Source organism: Camellia sinensis, chromosome 6 (genome assembly GCF_055761805.1).
Source record: "Camellia sinensis isolate YWXY chromosome 6, ASM5576180v1, whole genome shotgun sequence".
Taxonomy (NCBI): domain Eukaryota; kingdom Viridiplantae; phylum Streptophyta; class Magnoliopsida; order Ericales; family Theaceae; genus Camellia; species Camellia sinensis.
This window is the reverse complement of record NC_138966.1, coordinates 189318674-189330892: the sequence shown is the minus strand read 5'-3', so window position 1 is coordinate 189330892 and position 12219 is coordinate 189318674.

The following is a 12219-nucleotide window of genomic DNA, read 5'->3' as shown; positions in this document are numbered from 1 at the left end:
GTTCGAATGGGCGGATTTCTCCGGTCGAATTCTCAAGTGGACGGTCGAATTGGGACAGTTTGACGTCAAGTTTCAGCCACGCACTGCCATAAAAGCCCAGACATTGGCCGACTTCGTTGCTGAATTCTCACCTGGAACTATGCAGGCTCGACCGAAATTACGTAGCTTAGCGATGTTGGCTCGACCGAAATTACGCAGCTTAGCGATGTTGGCAACGCGGACATTGCGCGCCCCGCCAGAGAACCTTCAGCTAGTACGACAATTCCGTCCGGGGATGCGTCGACGGAGTTGGGTATCACCGACCAACCTGCTCTGTCCGGTGCCGTACCACTAAGGAGGAAGGAAGTGGAACCGATCACCATTGAACCTGAAGTCGGACAGCCGAGCTACCGTGGTAACATCAATCTTCAAGCCTCCCAGGACCCTTCAGAATGTTGGAAGCTCTTTGTGGAGGAAATATGAAAACTTTTTGTTGATGGGGCTTCTAACCGCCACGGTGCCGGGCTGGGCATCGTTCTGATTTCGCCAGACGGACTGACCATCGAACACTCTATCACCCTTGGATTCCCTACATCAAACAATAAGGTTGAGTACGAGGCGCTTTTGGCCAGGCTTAAGAGCGCGCTGCAGATGCAAGCATTCGAGCTAATAGTTTACAGTGATTCCCAGCTTGTGGTTAACCAAGTTTCTGGGATTTATGAAGCCAAGGATGACAGAATGGTGAAGTACCAAGCTCTGGTCCGAGACCACATCAAGCGATTCCAGGCGATAAGGTTCCAACAGATCGGCCGTAAAGAAAACGGCCACGCAGACGAATTAGCCGGCCTTGCTGCCATGGTCAATAACACATCTTCCAGCCCTCTCCTGATTGAGTTCCTACTGAGGCCCAACATTGAGGAAACCGGGCAGACAAAAGTACTCTGCGCCGAGCTAGGTCCTTTTTGGATGGACCCTATTATCCTCTTTCTCAGAGAACGGACCCTTCTAGCCGACAAGAAGGAAGCACGTGAAGTCCGGGTGAAGTCAGAGCGGTTTTGGTTCTCTCCATCAGGCGCTTTATACAAGAAGTCTTTCACCGGTCCCTATTTAAAGTGTATGCACCCAAGCAGCGTGGAAGCCTTCCTGTACGAAATTCACGAAGGCATCTGTGGAGTCACATAGGGGGCAGATCTCTGGCCTATCGGGCTATATCACAAGGATATTGGTAGTCGTACATGCAAGCAGACGCGCAGAAGTATGTTCTCAAATGTGAGAAGTGCCAGAAGTTTGCCCACCAAATCCACCAGCCGGCCAGGGAACTTCTTCCCCTCACCAGCCCTTGGCCCTTTGCGATGTGGGGGCTAGATATAGTGGGGCCACTCCCAACGGCGCCAGGCAACTGGAAGTTCTTCATCGCGGCCACAGACTACTTCACCAAATAGGTTGAAGCTGAGCCTTTGGCGACAATCAAGGAGAAAGACGTCAAACAGTTTGTCTGGCAGAATGTGGTAACGCAGTTTGGCGTCCCTAAAATTATGATCTCGGATAACGGTACCCAATTTGACGACCGCCTATTCAGAGGATTTTATGAAGACTTGAAGATTGAATTCTACAATTCTACCTCGTCTTACCCGCAGTCTAATGGTCAAGTAAAAACATCAAACAAGACCATTCTTGATGGGTTGAAGAAAAGGCTTGAGAAAGCCAAAGACAAATGGGCCGAGGAACTCCCAAGTTTCCTTTGGGCATACCAAACGACCCCGCGCTGATCAACTGGGGAAACTCCTTTTGCCTTGGCATATGGCATGGAGGCGATCATCCCTTTAGAAGTTGGTATGCCCACCTTCAGAAGTGAAAGTTTTGAGCCCGAGCTGAACGCTGAAGCCATTGCCCTGGAATTGGACCTAGTGGAAGAACGCCGAGAAAAGGCTCTCATCCATGTGGCCACCTACCAACAAGAGCTTTCAAGAAAATACAACAAAACGGTGCACCCCAGACCGTTCAAACTGGGTGACTGGGTCTTGAGGAAGCTCATGGGCAATACCCTGGTGCCAGGTAAAGGCAAACTAGGGGCAAACTGGGAAGGACCCTACAAGATCACCGGTCTAGCGAGCAAGGGGGCATACCACTTGGAGGACCTGGAGGGAAGAGGAATACCCCGGGCATGGAATGCGGCCAACCTCAAATTGTACTATTTTTAGCTTTTGTTTTCTTTTTCTGAAAAAGAATTTTTTGCCTTACACTTCAGAATGTAATATTCATTTTGTCAATATATAGAAGTGTCTCTTCTTTGCCATAGCATTCCGATTGTTGCTTTTTAATTTTGAGATTCTCAACCGAGATGTTTTACTCCGGTTGAAAGAGTTGGTGTTTTGCTCAACTCTGAGATTTAAACCGAGATGTTTTACTCCGGTTGAACGAGTTGATGTTTTGCTCAGCTTTAAGATTTAAACCGAGATGTTTTACTCCGGTTGAACGAGTTAACGTTTTGCTCAACTTTGAAATTAAAACCGAGATGTTTTACTTTGGTTGAACGAGTTGATGTCTTGCTCAACTTTGAGATTCTCAACCGAGATGTTTTACTTTGGTTGAATGAGTTGATGTTTTGCTTAACTTTGAGATTCTCAACCGAGATGTTTACTCCGGTTGAATGAGTTTATGTTTTGCTCAACTTTGAGATTTCAACCAAGATGTTCTACTCCGGTTGACTAGGTTGATTATTTATTCAACTTTCGTGGAGCTTTATTCCGGCTGCCTGAGTTGATGATTTGCTCAGCTTTTATATTTAAATCGAGATGTATTGTTCCGGTTAAAACAGTTGATGATTTACTTAACTTTATGCTTGAAACCGAGATGTCTTTTCCGGTTAAGTAAGTTAAACAAGATGATTAGTTTGGCCGAGGTATTTTTCGGCTGAAGTTATTTAGCTTAAAGACCGTGCAAACACTTGATGGAAATTGAACTTTTTCATTGATGTGCAAAATAACTACAAGAGGAGGGGCAAATAGCTCGGTTACATGTTCAGACACAAATGAAAAAAGACAAAAGAAAACTAAGCTAGGGGGAAACGTCAGTGAATTCATCACCGCTTGCCTCCAAGTTGACCATTGGTGTTTGGTCTTGGACACCGGTCTCCGTTTGGCCAGGCTACTCTTGGCGGTTTTCTCCCTCCGCGTTCTCCTCAGCATCTTCAGCTCCCTCTTCCTCGGCTTCAGCCTGCAACGCGCTGAAGACGTCGTTGGCGTAGGGCACAAGATAGCTCGGTAGGAAGGCAACTGGAGGGGAGGCGAACACGTTGGTTCCCGATCACTGGCCGAGCTGTTCACAAGCAGCCTTCCATCCTGTCTTAAAGAAAATATCTTGGGTGGCGCGGACTTGCTTTGTGTAACTCTCCTCGGCCTCATGGAAACTGGCGTTGTTAGCGGCCTTCAGCTCATCTTCCCTTGATTGTTTCATCGAATCTAGCTCAGCCTGGAGCGCATCTCTTTCTTTCTCGGCAGATCCAAGTTGGCCGAGAAGCGTAGAGTTATCAGAGTTGGCCATCTCCAGTGAAGACTTGGCTCGCCTGAGCTCGGTTTAAAGGCTTTCGACCTGGCTGGCAGAGTCAGTTGCCCTCTGCCGGAGTCGGTGGATCCTTTCCATCACCAAGTGCTGCTCTTGGATGGCCTACAAGGAGTAAGTTTGATTAGAATGGAAACCGAGCAAACACTTGTGAAATTCGAATGAAAAATTTAAGATGCTTATCCTGGCCATGGACTTGACCGAGGATTTCACCAACCGGGTGTCTGGCACATGGTCGCTGCCAACTACGTCGCTCGGCAGAATGAGAGCTTTGGAGAGATCGAAGGTGAGCAGATGCTCCTTGTTGCCTTTGATTAAGGCGTTTGGCGGGATCACCTTTCCCCGGTGCTTAAGCTGCGGCCTCCATGGCGGAATTGGGTCAGCTGTCACGGCCGGCTGCTCGGTGTTGAGCTCCGCAACTAGCTCGGCGGAAGGGTCTGCGCGAGGCCTTTTGCCAGCCCGGCGGTTGTCTCCGCTAGCTTGCCCGGCGGCGGAAGACGCCAATGCAACCACGGTCCCGCTGGGTTGCCCGGCAGCAAGAGAGTGGGTTTGGATACTCGGTATCTCGGTGGAGGTGGTAGTGATGAGGTTCTTGATGCGGCTTCTTTTGGCCATCTCTTCTGCCTCGATCAACCGGATGAATAGCACGTCCGGTAATGTGGGATCGGGAGGTGGAGATGGAGCGCGAAGAAAGTCTGTGACTTTAGTCCAACGTAGAGCTGAATATCTGTATGTCGGAGTGTAACCGAGGAGGTTGTGGCAATCCCGGTTGCGGTAGCGGAGCACGGTTCTGATGGCGGCTTTGTTAGGATAACGGTAGTTGGCTTGCAAAGCGTCGATTGTTGTAAAGGAAAGAAGGAAAAATGCTAAGTACAGAGCAATGAAATATAGAAAATCAACCGAGCAATTAGCACGGCTTACGGCACCTTGGCCGTTTTATAATTGCCGGACACCTAGAAAAAGTCATCGTCATACAAGTTCTTGTCTGGGGTACCGGTCACTATTTTCTCCTTGCCCGGTCTGATCTTTAAATAGTAGGCGAGGCCATCGCCTGTGTGCCCTTAGGTGTATTAGCGAAGTATCTCGGTCAGACCAAGGTTGGTTCCTAACCAGTTGTTTAGCTCGTGGACCCCGTTGATTATTCTGTAAGTGTTGGTTGAAACCTGGGTTGGAGCTAGCTCGGTACGCCGCAAGAATTCGCAAATAAACGGGTTGACCGGGAAGCGAAGCCCACCTTCTATGATAGAAAGTACGGTGAAGGGGCACTGGTCGAATCAACCCCAAGGGATCGTTTCCTCTTCACCGAGCTCTAGGTGGACATCGTCCGGGATACCGTATTCTTCCTGGAACGCGGCTAGAGCGGCCGGCGTATCGACCAAAAAGCGGTAGCGCCCCATGTGTGACCGGCTGGTCTTAGCTCGGCTGAGGTGGTCTGGCAAACTGGTGTTTGGTGGCTGCTTGGTCTTTGAGAGCCTCAGTATTTGGTCTGTGGTCCCCTTGGACTCTGCAGTAAAAGGATGGCAAGTGTAAGTGGAAGCGCGGTCGCGCAGAATGAGCTTTTAGCTCGGTCATAAAGAGTGCCAGACCACCTCGGATGCAAAGGCAAACCAAGGAGCTCGGTCGCTCAAGCGGACCAGTTGTTAGCCCAGTCGAGCGGCCAAGTCCTCTGTCTACCTCAGTTTCTACTAAGGTTTTGGCAAACTTGTAAGTTGCTCGGTCTCAATGTTTTTTGGAATCAAAAGAAGACTTGGAGCTCGGTCTGCTCCAGATCCTCATATGTTCATGTGTTCATCACTGGGACTGAAGAACATCGAATAGAATAGGGGCATGAGAGGGTTTTGGGGGGTATATCCTAAAACCTACGGATTTAGTGCCCTGAAATGTGAAATATCAAATGAAATAGCAATAAAGTGCTCGAAGGACTTACCAGAAAGGGGGTTGAATCTGAGTCTTCACGCACAAACGAAGAAGAGGAACAAGAATGGAGGTTGGAGCTCTGGAACGTCGAAGGTTGAAGGGGAGTCAGTAAGAGTGAAATGAAGGGGGATATGGCGTGTTTGTAGGGGTGAAGAACCGCCAAAAATTTGAATGTGAAGGGACGTGATGGTTGGCTGCTCGAGGCCAATGGGCGAGCGACACGTGTCCCTATTGATGGCGGCGTCAGTACTGAAGAGACAAGATGGCAAGTCAAGGCGTTGACCGGGCAAGTTTGGAAGCCAGTCGTATCAACTAGCCCGATTGTCGTCTTGCAAACCGAAGACCGAGGAAGGGTCTACCTCGGTTGGATCATGTAATCTCGGTCACGCTTTTGCGGACGGAATTAAGGGGCAATTGAGAGGGAGATTTATGAGCTGGATTGAGCCGCAGTAACGGCCGAGCAGATTATGGGCCGAACATAATTGGGTCGTGGTAGCATGGGCCAGTCCAGAAAGGTTTGGCTCGGTTAAGGCAAAGGGCATGTGTGGACCGAGCTACTTGGCTTCTTGGTGCTGAAACCGGTCTACTAGGAGTGCGGCTGGGCTGTCCGCCCGCCTCTGTGGTTTCCACGGAGGCACGCATTAGCTCGGTAGAAGGGCTGACGGCTAACCTAACCAACCTTTCTCAGGCTCGGCTCGTTGGAATGCGGCCGAGCTCGATTGTACAGGAGCACGGCGAATAGATCATGCAGGTATGTCGCGCAGTGCGGTCAGGTTAAACCGGTGAGGTTCTGCCGATCTGTCGAGCTCCACGGAGGTACCCTAACAGATTGGTTAGGTGGTGATTGCTGGATTTGTGCTGACTGATGAGATAGCAGCACCACATGTCGAGAGACTAATGGGAGTAGATTTGGGGCGCAGAAGGTATATAAACATGTTTTCGCCCCCCATGCTGGGACAGATAATCATTTGGTGAGAAAAACACTTACACTCAACTCTCCTTTCTCTCTCTCTACCTGAGTGTGTGCTAACTTGACCGTCGGAGGGGTTTTCCGGCCACACACCGCCAGGTAGCTCACCGCTGTTGTGTTCACAGGGCGATCGGACAGACAGAGAGTTTGGAAGAAAGGAGAATGGGCTCGCTGGAATATTTGCTCCCCGTACAACTACTATTTGTCAAACAGTATATTACTACTATTTGTATTTTCCAATCAAAATATCACTTTGTCACTTTGTGAAAACACAAAAAATTAAATACAATGAAGACATCAGTCTTTATTTATCGAAAAATAAAGATGATGCAGTGTCTCAGTTAAACTACTCCCAAATCATTAGAAGCCTAATATACCTAATGAATTGTACTCGTCCTGATATAACTTATGCTGTCAGTAAATTGAGTAGGTACGCTAGTAACCTCGGAGAAGACCATTGGAAAGCAATCATTTGAGTTCTTAGATATCTAAGATTTACCCGTGATCATGGGTTGAACTTTACTCGATATCTAGCAATATTCGAAAGTTATTGTGATGTCAATTAGATATCGGATACTAAAGATTCAAAATCCACCAGTGGATATGTCTTTACTCTGGGAGGCGCTGTTGTTTCTTGGAAATCCACGAAACAAACATGCATCACATGATCCTCAATGGAATATGAGTTTATTGCTTTAGACAAAGCAAGAGAAGAAGCAGAATGGCTTCGTCACTTCTTAGAAGACATTCCAATATGGCCAAAACCTGTGCCAGCTATTTGCATTCATTGTGATAGTCAATCTACAATTGGCAGGGGACATAATCATATGTATAATGGTAAGTCACGACATATTCGTCGTTGACGTAATATTGTAAGGCAATTACTCTCTGATTAAGGCCGAAATGTACATCATTGAGGCCGCTAATTCGAATCTCTTAACTTCACTTGCTGGTCAAACTGTATACTTTATGTGTATTGAATGTCAATCAGGTTGTACATCGTCGGAGCATAAAATGGGCAAAAAACAGATTTGGACAACGTTGACTTTCCCGCACGTGCGTTGACTTTTTCTGGGAAAGTCAAACTGACGTTTTAAACCTGTTTGGACGAGATTGGAAGTATAAAAAGGAAGGAAAAGGCTTTTCTAGGGTTCGACCTAAAGAGAGAGGCTAGGGTTTGGGAGATGAGAGAAACTAAAAGCTTCAAGGATGTTTCCCATGGTGGTTCCTTCTCCATCTACCTCCTTCCACTCCTCTATGAGTGGCAAGTCTCCTTTTCTAGGGTTTTGATAAAACCCTAGCCATATAATTATTTTGTTTTCTTTTTGATTCTTAATTATGTAAAGGTTTGAACAATTGTATGGTGATTTAGAAGTTTATATGTATATTTTTCATTATCTTTTCGAATATTTGACTTTCTGTGATTATTGAATGTTATCCATACATGAGTTTTCTATTCCTTCACATTCAAGGTATGTGACGAACCATGCTACGAGGAACGAGTCGTATCACTACCTTAGTTTAGAGTGAACGATTCGTATTACTTGAGATGGTTCATGCTCGTACATTGAATGTGATGATCTTCTTGTTAAATGCTTTGAGCTTATAGTTGCGAAGCATTAATTCGTTCAAACCATAGCATAATTGATTTCAATTGGAAACCCTAACTATGTGGTTAGTGGTGAATTCTCTATTCTAGGATTTTTCCCCAATTTAGTAAACCCAATTTCATTTATTATTGATAATTTAATTCCTTAGTTTAATTTATTCGTTATTAAAATAGGTTATAAACAATCAATCTTTTATTCAAAATTAATTTAGGAATTTGACAATTAAATTAGTTTAATTTCACAATAGTCCCTGTGGATCGATACCTGAACTTGCCATTATTCTGATTGAATTTGGTATCGTTTAGTATTTAATTTTGGTGTGTTCAACGACCCATCACTCTCAAATGGAATAATCTCAATAGATTATATAAAATCTAAAGAGAATATTGCGGATCCGTTAACAAAAGATTTGACAAAAGAGCAAGTGTATAGTTCATCGAAGGGAATGAGATTAAAGCCTATTACATAAGAGTCATCATAATGGTTACCCTACTTATATGATTGGAGATCCCAATAACTAAGTTCAAAGGAACAACTAAGTTATGTGTGGCTCGCCAGGAATCACCAAGAGATTAAAATTCCCTATCCATTCTTACGGTGAGAGTGATATCTACAACATATGTTGTATGCAGGGGTTTAAGGATAAGCTTTGCTTTTAATGATTACTTATATCTTGATTTAGGCATAAAATCAAGACGAGTATAAGAGATATTCACAATAAGAATCACCTATATGAGTGTTGAACTAGGGCCAGTTTTATGAGAATAAAGAGGCTAAATTCTCTAGAAACACTCATGAACAAGTAGGAGCGTTCAAGGCCAAAATGAACACAACCGTAAGAACCACGAAGTGTCAGAAGATATTTTGTGTGAAATCTATTGTCTTGGCTTACACAAACGATTGAACAATTCAAGGCATCGCATCCATTGGTTAGCTAATAAGTCCGATAGGTTATCACTAGGGAAGGTTCAAGGCCGAAAGCTACCTATCCTGATGCAAGATATTTTCAATTTATACTCTTTCGAAAAATTCTACATATTGTTGCATTTCCATTATCATCAAATTCCATTCATGTAGGGGATTTTAGAAATGGTTTTTGAAAAAATCTGGAAAAATAGAAATTTTTTCTAAACTTTAGTCTAATTTATATGTAGGGCCCATGCGTCGAATTTCGCAGGTCTAAGTGGTAACGTGTTCTATGCCGTGTTGTGATTTAAGTGGTATATTTGGTTGCTCAAAACCATTATCGAGTGAATGGGAAATTGAAGCCAAAATGTGCTCTATGAAAATGGAGTTTTGGTGAAAAATCCTTAAAAGTTTAAATAAAGGCTTGTCCCACATTGGTTTGGTAGGAAGAAATTTATGGGTTTATAAAGCTTGGAATTATAACTTGGGGAGGGCCCCAAGGGGCACCCCAAGTTTGTAGAAGGGAGAGGTTATGGGTAAATTTGGCTAGACCCATTGAACTCAAAAATAACTACACACACGCGCGCCGCCGCGGTCGAGCTGGGCTGGGCTTGGGCACAGGTGCGTGGTGTGAGGTTGGGTTGGGCTTATCCGACTCAATACATATCTTTTTGGGCCAAAAATATTTGAATTTTATTTTATTTTTTGGTAAAATAAAATCTGTCCAAAATTCAAAAATTAATTTCAGAAAAAATTGTCCAGTTTTCCCTACACCCAAACAGGTCCATATATGTCCAAAGAAACTGAATAGATTCAGTTATTTGTTCAAATTCAAACCGAACAGATTGTATCTGTTCAAAACAATGCCTTACTGTAGACAACCCATTTTTGACCGTCCTCAAAACTTGGACGTCACCGTTTGAACACTCGGTGGTCATCCTTGTTCGTGTTCGTCTTGAGTTCCCGGAGGTCTCGGCTACGCGTCCTGCCTCAGGATCTCTCGACTCGACTGTTTTGTGTCTGGTTTTGCACCGAACACTTGTTATTTTGCTTCTGAGGGTGGAAAGTAGCTTGTAGGCCATCCCCACACCTCACCGGCCGTGGCTTGAGGCCACCAACCTTGTTTCCTTGCCACCGGCCATTGGTGATGGCCGGTCGGCACTATTGATGGTCGGCCGGCCACTGTTTCTGATCAATCGGCCACTTTTCCTAGCCGAGACCTTTTCTTGAGGGAGCTTGACCCTTTTGAACCCTTTGTCTAGCTTCTCCAAGAAGCTTGACCCTTTTTTTTAGCTTCTCCAAGAAGCTTGAACCTTTTGACCCTTTGTCTAGCTTCTCCAAGAAGCTTGACCCTTTTTTTTAGCTTCTAGAAGAAGCTTGAACCTCTTGACCCCTTTGCCTAGCTTCTCCAAGAAGCTTGGCCCTTTTGCTCCAAGCTTCTAAGAGAAGCTTGGCCCTTTTGGTCAAAGCTTCTAAGAGAAGCTTTGCCCCCTTGGTTTCTCTATAAAAAAAGAGCCTCTCCTCCCCTTTAGAAGGTTAGAAAAATCTGATATATCACATATATATCACTCCCTCTCTATATCTCCCTCTCTCTCTACATTTGTGTTGGTTAGAGGGTTCAAAAGGGTCTAGTTCTTGGCCATTTGAACTACAACTCTTGGCCTAACACCTCCATCATCAACCTAAGGAGCTTGGAGGCCATTTTCAGAGGTTGAGGGTTGCATTTTTGGGTCTAGAGACTGCTGTCCCCTTTTGGCTACAAAGGTAACCCATTTTCCCTCTTTATTCCCCGTTTTTACACACCATTTTAGCCTGTCTTGCTTTCGGATTTGGGCTTTGTGTATAACATAAAAAAGTTCTATTTTTTTGTGTTTAAGATGCTTTATTAAGACCACTTTTGTGTTTGGGGTCGTTTACCCCCCCTTAGGCCTTGTTTGGCCCCATTTTGTGCTATTTTTGGTGAGCTTCGGGACCACCTTGTTTGGGTCTCCTCACCACTGAAATCTTGAGGGATTTCAGTGGTGAGGATGGTGGTTTAAGGTCCTAAGAAGGAGAGGGTCATCCCCTCTCCTTGTTGTCTTGTTTGATGCCCTTTTTGGCCTTACAAATGGGCCTATATTTGCACACTTCTTGAGCTCGGTTCAGGCATTTTTCAGTGGGTGTTAGTACCCCCAAAAGCCATTTCCAGAGTTGTTCTGGTCATATTGAATGTCTATCTTGCATGTGCTTAATAACTCCTTGCATGGCCCTCTAAAGTAACTCATCATTTTTGCATGCCACGGTTGCGTATCAGTGGTTATTTGGGCCTATTTTCACATGTTTTATTCATTAATTTTTGATGGTTTTGTGAGATTCCATGTGCATCATACACTTGTTTTGTATTCCTCTATTTTTGCCTAGAAAGGCATCTTGCATTTGGACCACCATGCTTGCATGTTTTGGCTTAGCTTTGTGAAGTTCTTAGTCATGTTTTAACATGTTTAAGTTCTGTTTGGTGTCATTTTGGTCATGCTTGCCATGCTTTGTATAGCCCCTTTACATTCTAGCTTGTTAGCCTTGGATGTGTGTGTCACTAGCATGCTTTACTTGGCTTGTTCTCATGATTTGGCATCATTGGAGACCATATTTCAGTCCATGTTCCATGCTTTCATACTTGCATTTTCCATCCCTTTTCATGCTTTGAAGAGTTGATAGCTTATGCTCCATATTTAGGCCTTTGTGCATGCATGCTTGTGTGTGAGTTTTCATGCCTTTGTTATACCATTTTGGCCACTGTTTTGGGCCTTATTAGAGTTGTCCAAATCATGTTTAAGTCCAATCTTTACATGTTGTTACATGTCTTACACTTTGCATGCTTTGATTGCACCATGTCTTGCATGTCCACTAGCTTGCATGCTTGTTCATTGCTTGCTCATTTGCATTGTCGTATTGCATGCCTAGTTAACATGCTTAGGTTGCATTGCATTGGCATGCATGCTTGACCTCTTGACTATCCATGATAGAGGTTAAGTCCCATTGGTTTGATTGTTTGCATTGCATTTGACATGGAAATGCATAACTTGGTCTCTTGGGCCATCACGCATTGAAATGCGCGATTGATAGTCCGAGAACCAAGGAGCATGTCCCTTTGAGTCACTAACATGATAAGGGACATGATTGGTGCATATATGCCTTGAATTGTATTGCCATGCTCTGCCTTGCCCTCTGTTGCTGTCAAATGCAGATTCTGTAGGAACCTTCTGCCGACCGGCAGTGTCCAATGCCGACCGGCAATCT